Raw genomic sequence first — 16,856 nt, 5'->3', positions numbered from 1 at the left:
AATGTAATAAATTAATGTGATATATGATAAATGATCATAAAATGAACATGATATTATTGTAATTATGAACAAAGCCTCATATATGTAATTATCATATGTACATATAGCCTATATTGAAAAAAAAACATGTATCCTTGCCTTTATTGTGAAAATTATATCACTATATTAAATATGCAGGTCAAACATAAAAAATATCATCCCACATATACAACATTAACTTAAAGCGAATAAATGTGGCAACATCAAGAACTAAGTGACCCTATAAATATACTCAGTGGTGCCAGCCAGCCGTCTGCTCATGTGTTGATTGGACTTCATTGTTTTGCTTCTGAAACAAAAACTAAATGATGGCGCTCTATGGTGGCTGGCTCTCTGGTCTAGTGTGAATGGAAACATCGGGGCTCTGGCAGGATTAGGCGTGTTCGAAATGCTTTTGTTACCAGGGCGCTGCGGCTGTTGACTTGGACACTTCTGACTCGTTTGCCCCGGGTTGGTTCCATCAGATCAGCAAGTGTTGAGAAGAGATTCGGCATTGTTGTCGATGGCACTGAAGGATGTGAAAACATGTTGATGCACAGCGGCGTGTTAATGGGGTGCTCCTTCTAACATCTTAAACCCTACCTCCCCACCCACAAAACAAGAACAAGGTCCCCGCTGTTGCCGAATGTGATGTGATGATGTCACAAAGTGTTTTGACCCTTACATTTGTCTTACAGCTTTGACACACCCCATGTGCGCAAGTGTAATGCCTGTCGCATCCTGGAAACAGACACAACCATCGAAGCAGGAAAGATAAACTGCGTTTCCTGAAACCATCCTTTTCCTCTGAAACTGCTTCGCTCAGGTCCTTTTAACACCTTAAACTTCCATATTCGGTCATTTCCCACATTACTGATCCACATAACCACATCAAGAGTTGGTAATGACGTAATGTATTTTTCTATGGTGATTACACGTTTGCTAGACTCTCACGATCGAGGGAGCCTTATTTATCATCCATTTGGTCCGATTTGATCATTTATACAAATGTAACATTTCAAGGATGTTACTCCTGGTCACTGAAAATCATTCGTTTTTTTAGTTTTCAGACCAACTTAAAACATCTAAATATTCAGCGCAAGTGGTCATTTACATCCTAGAAATGGTTTGTGCCACCCACCCCTGGATTTCAATCCTTACCTAACATACGAACATCAGAAACCCTTTAACTTCCCTAAAAGCCTCTCAATACCTTGTTTTCCTTTTAAAATCACAGGCTTTTCGACATCAAGGTGATAGCTGCCGAAACATAATAACCTCAAAACCAGCCCGAGGGCGGAAAGGATACCTGAAGACACAGCAACGTTGTCAAAGCAAAAGAAGTAAGAATATACTTAAAGAACGAATGCAAGGTCCATGTCCTGTCAGCTTTAATACTGGAGGGGGTTAAAAAAATGCAAGTATGGGCACTTCTGACTATAATAATCACTTAAATCTGCTGAAAATGAAAAAAGTGTCTCGAATGTAACATTGATGATGTCATGAGAGTGGCGTCTTGGTAACAGGGCACATATGTGCACGAATAAAGTAAGAGAGGGAGCGAGAGAGCTGTAGAGAGTGAAGCAAAATCTCAAGACCGAATTAGAAAGCGCTGTGGATGTTTTCACTTTCTCTTACTGTACGCTGCTGGCGTTTGCCAGAAAATTAGCTCGCACGAATTCCTCAAACCTCAAGACACACAAACCCAAGTGCACTGGATTCAGGATGTCAACAACCAGGTCAAGACTTGCTCACAGGGGTAAACAAATCAGCCATCACTTTTCTTGGGTAAAAGTCAGGCGTTAGCTCATGGCACTGGCAAGCAGTCAGCCTGTCACAGCTAGTGAGAAGAGAGTTTGAAAGCACTTGAGAGTGAATTCTGTCAGAGGGTGTGTTGCTTCCACTGAGTTTCTTTGACTAGTGGGAGTGCTGAGCTTTTGACGTGAACCCTGTCTGTTTGTCATTCGGTTTGAGTTTGGTTTGGTTGGTGCGTTTTGCACACATACATCTGTGAAGCTGAATGATTGACTATTACGATTTAGAAATTAAACTAAGAGGAATATGCATAAATAACTGCTGAAAGACTTTATTAACAACTTCTATAAATATCAATACTGATCAGGAAGCATGTGATCAAGAAGCAAATGTTATAATACAAACAAAACAACTTTCACAAAATACATTTAGAAATATAAGTTTCCTTATGCAACTATAACTTTAAAATCCCTGGTGAAAAAATCAAATGGTTTCCATTAAAATACCATTATGCACCATTAGCTTTTTCTATTAAAACCATTACAAAATTCCATTTTGCTTTGTTTTGGGCATTGCTCCAACAGGATTTAATGGTGTTCTATTGGTTCCCATCTCCCAGATAACATCCCACCAAAAGAACCAACCACATTCCAGTAGACATCTTATAGTTTCCTTTAAAACCAATAAAATTCCCATTATAGCTGTTAAATTGTCATTTTTTGTGTTTTGGGCATGGTTCAGTTTTTTTCTCAGCGGGGTTGACAAAGATTCTTTCAAAGACATAAATATTCAGTACACGCTTATTTGGGATGTTCATCTTTTTCATTCAGAACTTGCCCTTAGCATATGAATTATTAAAGCCCTAAAGTTTAATTCAAAGTAAATTAAAATGTAATATCTCCCCTTACGCTGAATGGTTCCAACACTACAATTATGAAATAATTTCCTTGTAACATGAGCAGTTTTTATCTTGAGTTAGGAACACACTGTACTTTTGTCTGTTAAAATAGACGTAATTGCAGCATTTAACTGGAAAGATTTAACTTGTATGGCTGTAATATAAAAGTCTTAGATATATCATAAATAGAAGCAACGTGTCAAGTAAAAAACATACTTTTAGCAGTTTAATTTCATCCGAAAGGAATAGTTTAACCAAAACTGAAATTTATGGATATTATGAAATGAATATAATTTACATTATTTAAGTTTTTAACATGCATACATGGATACCTTTTTTTCTATGGAAAACAAAAGGATTTGTGAAGAGTAGACTACTTAAGAAATGAAACAGCCGGTTCACTTTCATGTAAATAAAAGGCTGCTTACAAATTCTAACTCTTTTACTTGCACAAAAGCGAGTAAATACTGAAATAATAAAAAATTGGTGATTTAATGCCAGTTTATGTCTTTGTTTTTGTTTGCATGTAAAACGTCAAGTAGATCAAACTGATCCAATGTCCATTAGAAACATCAAACTGAGATTGATCTTCTGTGAACCTCTGCATCTATGTGCTCACATCATGTCCTCATATTTCACTGTATGAACGCATTAACAGTTATCGATGTATAGAGTATCAGCAGGTTGATAACCTCCAGCTGAACTCATACAAACAATGCAGCAGTGCTGTCAAAAAAGCCGCCCGGCCGCTTTAGGGCACCATGCCATCAGCCACCGGCAGCTTGGCACAATTACTAACTGCCACATGGGTTGATACGACAGCCTGCCATGACCTTGACATGGGAAGCTCTGTGCATGACACAAACACGAGCGTAATGATGTTGGCAGGATTTATCCGCCGGCAAGAATTCTCTTTGTCAAAGAGTTTGCATACAGTTTGCCTGGTCTTGTTTGATGTTTTTCTGCATTAATAATGCAATCAAAATCAGTTAAAGTGATTCAAAAGTCCCACCCTAGAAATGTTGCGTGATTGTACACTCACCACACAGCAATACGATTTTTTTGATGGAATAATTACAGTATGTTTTAACATGTGGCATCAATATCGAAATATTTTATTCTGCATAATGTGAATAAATGTGCCTTGCAGGAAAATAAAAACCAGTCATACTACACCATTGGGGAATATGAGCAGAAAGGGCTTTAATTAAAAACAGAGGAGTCCAGATTTGGTAAATATCATTTAAAACGTAATATAATGCAAAACCTGTTTTTATATATGCATGCACATTGGAATCGTTTTAATACGTTTACTAAACAACAAGACTTTTGAGCAATTCTTGCCGATGTAAAGCTTCCATTCGTTTCTCAAGTGTTCATAATAGTTTTGGGCTCTAAACATTTTTATTTCAAATTATTTAAAAATCTGTCATTACCACAAGCGCCACATCGCTGTTTCATGTCCAAAACTTGTGTTTATTGAGCCATTAGCGAAGGTGAAGCAACAGGAAATCACTTCCAACGCATGTGTGTCAGTAAACAAGACTCCCCTCCAACCGGTCAAGATGAAAGAAGGTCTTTGTTGTTTCCCTTCAGGGCAATGAAAATACTGAAGACCCCGATAGCATAAATCTTCCCTTCTGTAATACAGCCCTGGGTCGTTCTGACCAACCCATCACAAGCCCATAACGATCAACGCTGACAATGGGGGTTCAAATCAGTGTTCTTCTAACAATAGAATCAGATAACAACGAATACAAGGGAAGTCATCTGTTATTACAGGACACGTAATAAAAGAATGAGAGAGAGTGAGATTGGAAGCTGATAAAAAGTAAGGGCGGAGACCAGGTGAAGCACATTTCCCTGCCGTTAAAGTTGGAATCTGATAATGTGCCGGGGCCTTTGTAGGCGCCCATATCGCTCTGAGCCGTTCTGTGGTATTAGCGTGAGAGGATCAGGCTTTGGGTTATGGGACAGAACATGTTGTGAAGAGATAATTGGGATGTAGATGATACCGTGAGACGCTGATGCGGCCACACAAAGGCTTTGGTGGGGCAGGCTGCTGCTTGGCATGCGAATTATGTCGTGCTCTTTAAAGGGCCGGGACGGAGGCATGCACGATATGTGCATTAGAGACAAAAAAGACCCTCAGCATTCACACACACACAAAACACACACACGAATGCTTTCAAATACCACCCAGACCATGACAAGGAATCACCCGTATCCTCTATGTGTGTCATCTTGTCTGGTGAGATATCTGGTGGCTCTTTGTTTAAAGGCAGCAAAACATATTTGCTTGTATTCAGAAGGGCCACTTAGCTCTGAATAACATGAGGGACAAACACTTTGATTTCATGTCAGGGTATGTTATGTCCATAAAAGCGGTGTTGATAAAAGCTAGTTTAATTGTCGTACTGAAAGATGCACAACAAATGTGAACGTGGAAGCTTTAGTGATTTACCAGTAAGTTACTAGATAGTCAGCTAAAAATAAAAATATCTATATTAATTTACTCGCCCGGAAAAACCTGTAAGATATTTTGAGAAATGTTTCAGTGGTTTTGTGTCTATAAAATGGAAGTCAATGGGGGCCAATCCAGTTTGGACACAAACATTCTTCAAAATATCTTCTTTTGTGATCTTCAGAGGAAAAAGTCATGCAAGTTTGGGATGACATTAGACATGACATAACATGAAAGATTCATTTATAGAACAAGTTTATTATAATACATTATAATATTGCTTTGCCTAACATATTTTTATTTTATTTCCAACATCGGTCATGACCAAGAAAACACAGAAAATCCTGTAACTTTCCCATGATGTTTTACTAAAAGGAAAATCTAGACACAAGAAACACTTCTAGAAAGTCGCCTATAGAGCTCCCACTACAAAATTGCATTAACCAAAAAAACTTTAAACCTTAAAAATAAACGTTTTATACATTTTGATATAATGAATTTATAATAAAACTTTGACCCAAATATTAGCTTTACATTTATGCTTTAGTAAACCAGCCTGAGACACAAACTCAGGTTTAGTAACGCAATTATTTTCTGTGTCATTGGACATTATGAGACAAAAATATATCTTTGTATAACTCAACTGTGCAATTACTATTCAACAATTATTCAAAAACTATTCAGGCTGGAAAAAAATGGACAGGAAAATAATTAATAAAACCGAGCCCGTTGGGATACATTGAATGAATGTAAGAAATGTTTAAAGGCTCTTGTAATGTTTAAAGGCTCATATACTTATAAGGTGAGTATATGTCCCCTGCTGCTACATGCTGTTGTTATTTACATTAGAAGTATCCCCAGGAGTCTGAGTCATTGACAGAGAATCATTTGAGGCAGGCGTCCTGTGGTCAGTCCTCGCTTATCAAAGCCTTTAATTGGCATTTGTCCCGCACACATGAAAACCTGTTAATGTTTCTCTCCCTGTGACTCACTGTGCTGAAGCTTTGTCACTTTGAATGTATAATGCAATTGGTCTTACAGCCCGAGGCATCTACCAGACCACAGCCCGACCTCTGACCTTATGAAACAGGGTATTACAAATGCTGTTTCTCATTTACTCTTTTATCATAGCTTGTCTAATTGTTATCCACCCATTTTTTCATTATCACATTAAAGAATAATTTGAACTTGTCCTAAAAGTATGTACAAATATGACTGTTGTATTGCTTAGAAGTGAATCTGAACTTGTTTCCTTTGCAGTATTTGAGGTCGGAAATCCAGAGCATCTTTTCTGTTATTTTGACCTGTTTCTCCAGTTTTCATTTTCTGCAAATAAGTGCAAATAGAAACTATAATTTCATTTGAAATATGATAGAAATATTGTTAGTAGTTCACAGAATGAAACAAAAATGATAATTTTACCTAAACACATACAGTACATAGTACAGTCTCTGAAATGGTCTATAGATTTTTTCTGTGTAAATAAAAATGCATTACATTCAAGGAAAAAATCTAAAAGGACGGATCTTCATCTATTGTGAAACACAAAGTATGTTTACAAGATTATCCAAATATCACTTTGTAAGTATTACAAATATTAGCCAACATAACTATGCAGCGTGAAATAAAAAAAAATCTATACAATCTCAAGTTTAAATGTCTAAAGTATAACATTTCTCCCCATTCTAACAGTTCTTTACCATCTGCAGACTTGTATTTTTAACTTTTTATTTAGAAAGTATGAAAATACAATTTTACCAAAATGAAATCTTGATACTGTGTAAATGCTTGCATCATTTCATTCCTATGTATTTACAAATGGCATTTACTCATTGTTCAGCTCAATAAAATGCTACTAAAAGCCAGCTTGGCATCACTTATAAATCAAAAGATTAAATCTGGATCTGGAAAGAAGTAAGGTTGAAGTGAGATCCAGGTGTGGGTGATGGGGCGAGACGTACAGTATACGCATAAATAAAAAAAAGACGGCTCCCTACTCTCTCTTACTTTCTCTGTGTCTTTGTCTTCTCTCTAGAGGAGCCCTGCAAAAGGAATATTTGATAAAACAGAAAAAGTCTGCTGAGTTGTAAATTAGTAATGGAGAGGCCTTCCCTCTTCGCTTTCGTTCATCCGATTGTATTTCTTCATGCAGGTGTGTGTCTGTGACAGTCTCTGTGGTGTTTCTCTATTGACAGTCAAATTTATTATAAAATCCTGCCAGATATCCCCTACCACAGCAATACCGCAGGCATGAGAGAATATAAGGGATTTTCATTGAACGGAACAATGGTCCAGACCGTTCTGGACACAGCAAATCATAACCCAGTCAGGCATGAGAGATGCTGTCTGTGTATGTGAGCCAAGAAACATTTGTCCCCTTCGAGAGCTTTACTTGTGGCCTGATAGTGTTTCAAGCAGCGGTATTAAAGCTCAGTCTGACCCTAAAGCTGGTTTGTAACAGCCACTCATAAAGACAGCTGTACACAACACTCATCTGCCAAATCTGTTCGAAACGACCATGAAGAAAATAGCGTCACTCACAAGTCAAATTCACAGATATCTGCTGACAGACTGTATTGTCAATGCCAAGACGTTACGAGCGAAAAGCAGGTCTGAATGTTTCATCTATACTGTCATGTTTAAACATGATTCATCACGTCTATTAAAACGGAGCATGTAGTGTTTCTCAGGACAATAGGTTCTGGCATCGCAGTTTAGTTTGCAGGTCAGGCTCATAATCCAAATTGCATTTTAAAGCGCAACTTTAGTTAAGGCCTGCATGGGGGAAATGTAGGGGGAAAAAGCCATCAAAGAAATTGTAATGGATTTAATGGTTGTAATGGGAATTTTATTGGCTTTAATGGAAACTTTAATGGTCCCAGTATTCATAACTGCTGTCCCTGACAGAAATAAAACATAAGGTGAATATAAAAATGCGTTAGATCAATATGAACTGTTCTACACTGTTAGAAATGACGGTGCCTCACGATGCCATAGAATAACCATTTTTGTCTAAATGGTTCCATAAAGAACATTTCAAATCCAAAGAACCTTTTTGTCTCAAAAAGGCTCTTTGCGGCCAAAAAAGTTGGGCTTAGTTGGCAAGAGATGGTTCTTTAAAGAACCTTTGACTGAATGGTTCTTTGTGGAACCAAAAATGATTCTTCTATTTTATTCTTCTGGGTTGGGTTGAGACGAAAACTCATCTCAACAGAGAACAAGTTCACATCTGAGATCACCAAACAGCAAGATGTCCGAAACAGCCTTTGACACATCAGTGTTGGAACTGAACTGGACTGTCTTCCACACTTCAAAGGATCATAATGGCTGTTAATTTACGGCCTCTTCAGTTAAAGAGCCTGGTGTTTTTTCTCTTGTAAACCATCATTATTCACAAGCTTGTCATCCTCCCCCCAAACATGCTTCTAGACCATGAGTTGACATGTTTAACACCACTAAACAGTGCATGTGTGTGTGTGTGTACATGTATCACTGAGGTTTTACTTCCGGAAGCAAAAAATCCTCATCAACTAATACGTTGGGTAGAGAAAGTTGAGGAAGTCCCTGCATTCATTTTTATATTTTTTATTCAGTTTGGATTCATTCTTTCATATTTATGTCCAAACATTTTTTAATTTATCTTTCGACGTATTAGCTACTGCTAAAATTACAGCACAATAATGAGTTTGTAGGTATGTTGCATGACCTTCAACCCAAAAATATGACCAATAATCATGTCTGTTATCCCAGCATCAGTGCCTTTTTTCCTTGGTTACCACATTCGAATCTCTGCAGCTTTCTGATCTTCTCGAGGGAGCTGCGACTGAACAGGTGGACTGGTTTAGATGTTTTAACCTTTTAACCTTCTCCACTAATGCCTTGAAAGAATGAGAGAGATGCAGTCGGCAATTGGCGAGTTTAAAATGTTCACAATGTGTATGAATATTAAAAATAAGTTGAAATGTTTTTGGTTTATACGTGTTCTCAATTGTCAATTGTCATTGAACATGTGTTGACTTCTAGACAAGCCGCTAACAACATGCTGTAGCATAGGGCGACTTCAGGACACACACCCTGCGTGCTTTCCCACGCCCCGGCCCCACGCTAAGCATGACTGACACAAATCTGCATGAGTGGCTTGTTTCATACGGAGGACAGCTGTGGACAGCAGGCTGGTTCATCTCTGTTCGTCACACATGACGTTATATTAGAGCTCAGTCACACAGCTAACAACTGGAAACACACCATCGTGTGGAATCAGATTTACACTTTCACCTGTTGATCAATCGCTTTCACCTGTTAATCAATTACTGTATATGACCGATTTGTGATACCACTGAAATTCTTTGGTAGTGACTGCATAAAAGACATATCATCCCCAAAATCCCATTTTTTGTTCAAGAGACACAAAAAGATTTGCAGAATAGTGCTGGTTTCGCATGCGGAAAAACAGTGATGACAAAATTGTAGCTTTTGAGTGAACAACTCAAAATGCTCCCAGCTTAAATGCACTGTAAGCCACTTTGAATAAGTCAAATGTTCAACATAAAATATGTGATTGTGTAATAATGGACTTTTAGCCAAGAGCAATGAATGCTACTAAGCTCTTTTACAGCCAAATCTAGTCATCCCCTACAACATGTTTCGTGTAAATGAAACCTTCCTCCCTCACGTCTTACATAATCTTTCCGAGCTACTTCAATCCAAAGCCCTAAATTGGGGCTCATTCTATTATTGAAGCCCAACATGTTCGTTGAAAAGGGAACCCCGGGGATTGTGTTTATGTGTTTAGTCTTTAAAGTCTAAACTTTGGCTTAAGTCTCCTCTGTCAAACCCTGATCTCCAAAGCCCCTCAGACCAAACAAGTCAAGCAGACCTTATTAGCCGAGCGTCAGACTGGCTGTGGCCATGGCGTCAAACCACCAGAGAGGATGTGACCTGTGACCTCAGCTTGTGCTTTTAATTAATGAATAGCACTTAGCAATGGCCTTGAGCTGTTTGCACACTCAGTGGCTGTATTTTCCTCTTACAAGTCGTATTTTTTATCACCCACCCACACGGCAGTAAAATATACTGTAGGGACCATCAGTCAGTATTGAAAACAACATGCTGTTTACATAAATAGAACGTGTATAAGTATATAAGTGTTTTAGTTGTGCATACTAACAGGTAGTTTGTACATATCACCAATGTCTAAAGATGTTTAGTGAAGTAAAGCACAGGTGTATTGACACTAAAGATGAAGAAGAGGGTGTTGATGGCAAGTGAATAATGACCGCGGCGTGCAGGGTCACGTGTGTAAAAAAGATCATTTTGGACGTAACGCCCTTTGCGGGTCACGTTTAAACGGATTTATAATGGAAAGGGCAAATATTTTGGAGAGAAACGCAATTCCCTCTGGCCTTTTCCAGACCGCTTCCCTGTAATTACACACAACTTCCACACACTCTCACACTTCAAAGTATACTGCAGCCATCTCACATTCACACAGTCTCTGTCAATCTGTCAAGGAGGCGATAACAAATAAAGCAACTAATAAAAAGAAAGCTTCAATCTGAGATCCTATAGGTTTTTGTACAATCCTGCCAACTTGTGTCAGAGCTTTTGATTCTACAGTTTAATACTTAAAGTAAGGCATGTGTTTCACTTAAATATTATGATTTATCAAAAATATTTATGTTGTTTTTTAATATATATGCTGTTACTAGAAGTAACATGCATGACTGGTCATGTGATCTCAGAATAACAGCCCTGATGAGGGGCCGACCCACCTCATGTTATAAAACAGCTTTTTCTAGGACACTGATATGAGTAATAATAAAAGATTTATCAAAATTCCTTTATAACACATGTGTACAATGTGTACAATAAAATGTAAACCTTCATGGTGGGTAAAACAACAATAAAATTGGATTAATTTCTCCTTATCGTCATCATCTATCATCTCAAAAAAATTCCAAAATTGAAAATCCCCCCCATTTTTTCTACATAACTTCTAATTCAAATAAAAAATAATATGTATAAAAATTTAATCAAATAAATAAAAAACACAATAAAGTATAATATACACACATATAAATATGAAATCAAAATATTTTACTACAATAATAAATAAATACAAAAAAGAATATTAAATATGAAAAAGAAAAGATTATAAATGTTTGTTAAACTGTTACTTGTTTGTTCTATGGAAAGCAAAATGTAAAGAACAGATATTGCACATTCTTTCAGAAGTGCACTGAGATGTTTAAGCCATGCACTGGACTGTCTATTCTGCCGATGGAGGAGTTTTAAGAGGGAACAGATGTGTCCTGGCCTGGTTTCCCCCATTACTGTGTTTATTTGACTGCGTGCATGGTGCGTTAGGACCCCTGGGTCTCCAGAACCTCCCAGCCCTCATAAATTTTCATATATTAAAGTTGCACTGACATTACCCCAAACAGAGTGGTTTGTACTTCCGTTAGTAAATTTGGAAATGTGCCGTGCACACATTTACACAAACACATAAATAGAAGCACACAGCACCATGGAGCAAACCGTGTCGGCGGCTATAAAACCCGGCTAGCGTTAAGAAGGTAAAATTAAAATTAGGAACACTGGAGAGGTCACAACCTAAAAGTAACCGCAAACAAAAAGATCTAGCCCAAATTCCACAGAAAGATGAATATGACGAATAGGCTTGCTCTGAGTTTCTCATTATGCATGGTGGTTTAGGTTTGCCTGGACTGGTTTGTGTCTGAATAACAAAGGAACGAGATAAGACAGTTTGACAGCCATCAGAGAATTTCACGTTTTGTTCTTGACCTCTAGTATTTTTTCTTATATTAGTTAACAGTATTTGGTAGGATAAACCGATCATAGATTGGTGTAAAAGGAAGGGTTGGAGAGAGTCAAGTCAAAAAAGACCACGCTCCTGATACTCTGATCTCTAAATACATATTTGCGTCTCACCTTCATTATATATCTGTGAGATTTTTTTGGCCCATTTTATCATCCAAAAATAAGTGTGCTCACAATAAAATTCCACTTTAGCTTCTTATTACAATGTCCAATTCAATTCATAAAACAAAAGCAACATAACAGTGAGAGCAGAAATGTTATTGCCAAAGCTGTGAGTGGATATTAGAGAAGAAGAAACACAAAAACAGCAATCTGACCGTTCTTTAAGAATCAAATTCCTCTGGGATTCGAAATAACCTAAATCCTGCACACAGTTGTTATTTTAAGAGCATTGCAACAATATATTGCTTATCGCCACTCTGAGAATTGAAAAATATGAGAGTTTGTCCCAGAAAACTGTTTATCACTGCAATAAATTTAAGAGAGCGAGAGAAAGAGAGAAAGAGATTATGTAGGGAAACCTCTTCTCCTAAAAATGTATGATCTGCTCCTTTACACAAAATATCATGAAATATCAATACTTCCAAGCATTAAATCATACAGTAAATTATTTCTACCCACAAAATGTTTCCTTTTAGCATAACCAACAATGAACATAAAACGCAACGAGAAGTATCACAAATTTCCAAAATGTCCTAAAAATGGATTGTTAAAGAATAAATTGCAGTTTGTTTAAAGTGTTGCAGAGTCTGGGCGTGTGTGTTTTTCAGAAGACAGGAACACCATCCAAGCGTCTCGGTTCATTTATCATGCTATGAATATATTTTCATTCAGCCAAAAATATCTCCCTCCCCTTGCTATTTAAAAACAGAGAGGCTTCCAAAATCATTGGAAACATAAAAGAGGGTTTTGAAAGCATCTTTTCTCCACCTATGCTTGTCTATTACCGATACAAAAGTATAAAATAGGGATATTATAATGCATAAAACTAAACATTTAACACTCCCAAATCAGATATATTGGCCAAAGCCCAGTGCTGTTCTGGCAGCAGAGATGGAACAACTATTTATAAGAAGAGATAAGAAGTTGGCTTGGCACAATGAAATCATGAATGAAAAAAGAGATTTATCATACCAGAGATATCTGTCCTTTCCATTAGTGGAGAGCGCAAAGGCCAACGCTGGTACGTCGCCCCATTTCAGGTTTAACTAATTGTTTTACAGGAGTAATTTGATATGGCTGGTAAAACATTGCAATTACCTCGACCCTTTAAATCCGTCCAAAAGAGACACGTTAGTGGTTCTACAGAGCCGAATGAAAACCACCTGGGAGGAAACGGGCTCGCAGTCGAACAACAAAGCTTGAATCTGATTAGGCTACGAGGACGAATGACAGAATCAGGCCCGAGGCATGTGAATGAACGCTCAGCCTGTTTGGAAAGTCTTACGCTTCGGAGCAGGAAGAAACGTTGTTTGATTTACTGGAGCTCCCGTCCGAAACATCAGCCAGCAAAGACGCAGCTAAACTCTTCTAAGAGTCGTTTTGAACAGGAGCCAGCTCCGGAAGAGGGTTGTCGAGCAGAAAAATTAAACAAGGTTGGCATGAAAGGTTTGGATGTGAGGGGAAGAAGGGAACTGAATTTCATTACCGCAGTTTAACCGCAGAGACAGCGTGATCCAGTAATCAGTGTAAAGTTGAGTGAAATCTGCTTCTTGAACGCGCACACACAATCACATGTGCTTTTCAGACAAAACTAGAAAAGCTGATTTAATTTTTACAAATTAATTAAATTATCATATTTCTTATTACTACATGATCTATAAATGATCACAGGTTTAACAGATTTGATTGCTCAATGCTTGATTTCATGCCATTGAAATGATGCACATTTCAATTTTTTACTTACTCTGAAAGCTCATATCCTGAGACTTGAATATCATATCTATAATAAGGTGCTTAATAGAAAAATACAGAAACATTTATTAAAGGACATTGTGGAGGATCTGCTAGAGATGAAAGTCTTTGGTGTGAATGTGTTTTAAGATTTCAAGATTTCAAAAGCTCAGAATGCCAACTACCATCTCTTAATTGTATTCTGTATCATCCAATTTATATAAACATAGAAACAAGCCCTAAATGTGAATGCACTCAATTCAAATACAAGTTTCTCTTATAGGGAAAAATCATGACGCTATCACTTAACCCCTCACAATGATATTATATGTGTGAACGATCCATCATAATAATATTTCTATGAACAAAACTTCTATAACTGTGGGGAAATGTTAAGCATTTCATTTTCAAAGTCATAACAGTGCACGGTTTTAGAACATGGCTCTTATTTGTCTCCCCAAATATGACTCCCAGTCACTTGTTTTTGAAACTGCTCTATTACTAGGCATCATCGGAGAAATCATGATATCTAGTTCCCGAACTTGCTTGGTTTTGCTATGGTTGGTTGACTCCTGTAAGTTTTCTCTCCTCTGATCACAGTGGATGGGGATCGTCCTTCCCTGTCGGTTTTCCTCCATGCTCCTGATCACCAACCAAAACAACAGTTCGCTGCGGTGAACCTATGCACGGATATTTTGAAATGCTCGGCATACAATGTGTAGAGTCCCGGATGGTTAAACTCGTGCTTTGTGTGTGTGTGCGTGTGTAATAAACCCACTCAGATGCATTTTAGCAGTGTGTTAAATCATCATGACATCCCACACAAGTATGATAAGAATGTAATTAGACCTAAACTTTGGATTTTTCAATTAGTTCTAAAAATAAGCCTGAGACTTCTGCTGCGAACAGGGTCTCTGATGCAATAGCATCAAATGTCAGTCATTTTTCTGAACAAATGTATTTCTATTGGTCTCATATTATTTTTAAAAATCGGTCTGTTGCATCATCTTGTGTGGCCGAGACCAAAGCCAAGACATCCAACAGCCAAGCCAAAACATCTGGCACGAGGTCGTTTTCACTTTTAATATTACGCCCACTTGTAACAATGGGAACTGTTCTACATCATTAGACTCAGAGCATCTTTCTTTCCTCCACACATGTACATAGTTCATCTATATATGGGCCTATTTAACAATATGTTACCACATATTGCAATTCAACCTTTAAAACAGTTTCTTTATTAAAGTCATCTTAGATAACAGAATGTATTGCAAAATACATGACATGTAAAATATATTCAGACAACATAAGGATAAAATCTGCATTGACTGCACAGTACATAAACACCATACTAAACACTTCATATTTCCATACACAGCTGTCTGCTGATTTAAAATAGCTCTTAACAACATACACAGTTTCTTGTCTTTCTTGCGAATTGTCGCTGTTGTATATAGGAGTCCTGTTTCTTGTGAAATGAAACATTTGCTATTTCTGTTTGAGTCTAAAACTACTGCAGCATCACTTTAGTGCTGATGTTCTTGTGAAAGATGAATGTGTGTTTTTGTCTTATGTGACTTATTATTTGATTGCGTTTCTCATTAAATCCAGCAGCTGTGTGTTTGTATACAAGCTTTGCTTGCACACTTTCAGAGTTTGCTCTAGGAATGCCTTGCTAATATTAACAGCGCCAAAACTTGTATTTTATGATTCTTCGCTGGTAAACATTCATGTACAGAAAAATTTACAAAAGCGTTTACAGAGACCCTCACATACAGTGTTAAAGGTTCTGCTATATTTAAATCACTAATCTAGTGTAAATGACATTGACCATGCTAACTCTATGGGCATGCAGACAGATTTTCTTGCTTTTCCAATATTTAAAGCACACAATATGCTATTTGTAACCTTTACTTACCGTAGCATGTTGAGATGGACATAGGTTGCTCATGCCGACTTAACTTAATGACTTTAAGCCATTAAAGGGATAGTTCACCCAAAATATAAATGATGTCACCATAGCATCACCCTCAAGTGGATCTGTATAGATCTCGTTTTTTCTGTGGAACACAAAAGAAGGTTCTTTGAGAAATACAGTGAAAGTCAATAGGGTCCGACGTTGTTTGTCTATCAACTTTCTCCGACATGCAGCTGTGAATTATTATTTACTAATTAGAATTTACTACTTATAGATCTGTGTTTAGGTAAGATGATGTAAATGACTGGGAAATATTTTTACCAAATTTCAAATAAACATAGTTTATATTTGCTTTTAATTTGCAGAAACTAAAAACTGGAGAAACAGGTCAAAATAACAGACAATATGTTCTGTCAGACCTCAAAAACTGCAAAGAAACCAAGATCATCTTCACATTAAGCAATACCACAGTCATATTTGTACATGTATTTTATTTTCTTTGTGATAACCTTCATTTTTATCACAGTTTGTTTTGTCCTGTCATGCTGTCAGTCATTCACATTACTGAGGTTTGATTTTGTTAAAATTCAACAGACACTCGACTGGAATGGCCACAATACATCTAGAAATGCTGATTAAATAAACATTTGGATTTGAATTAACATAAAAAGGAGTAATCTCTTTAAAACAAAATAGGGAAAATAAATACAATTAGACATTGTGATTTGTAATGAAAAAATTTAAATGAAATAAAAGAATTATGCAAAATTCAAAAGTATTTTCAGTAGCGGCCCCAGTCAGACCTCTACTCTTATTAATATATTATAAGATGAATAAATGAATAAATGAATAAGTGTAAGGCCACGTTGTGTCCAGTGAGAGTAAAGTCACTTTTGGAATAAATGTGGCCATTAAGTCCCATCTGAGACCCATCTAATGTTTGGAATCATATCAGACCCACTGTGGCTAATTAGAGATTATATTTGGAACAAACCCCACACAAACAATTAGAAAAGCTGTGGACGCTATGGTGCTGTGTTTGTCTCGGTCTGTCTACTGGGTCCCAAGAG

The sequence above is a fragment of the Triplophysa dalaica genome, chromosome 21 (assembly GCF_015846415.1).
Source record: "Triplophysa dalaica isolate WHDGS20190420 chromosome 21, ASM1584641v1, whole genome shotgun sequence".
Taxonomy (NCBI): Eukaryota; Metazoa; Chordata; class Actinopteri; order Cypriniformes; family Nemacheilidae; genus Triplophysa; species Triplophysa dalaica.
The sequence above is the reverse complement of the archived record's forward strand: the minus strand, read 5'-3'. Positions refer to the sequence as shown.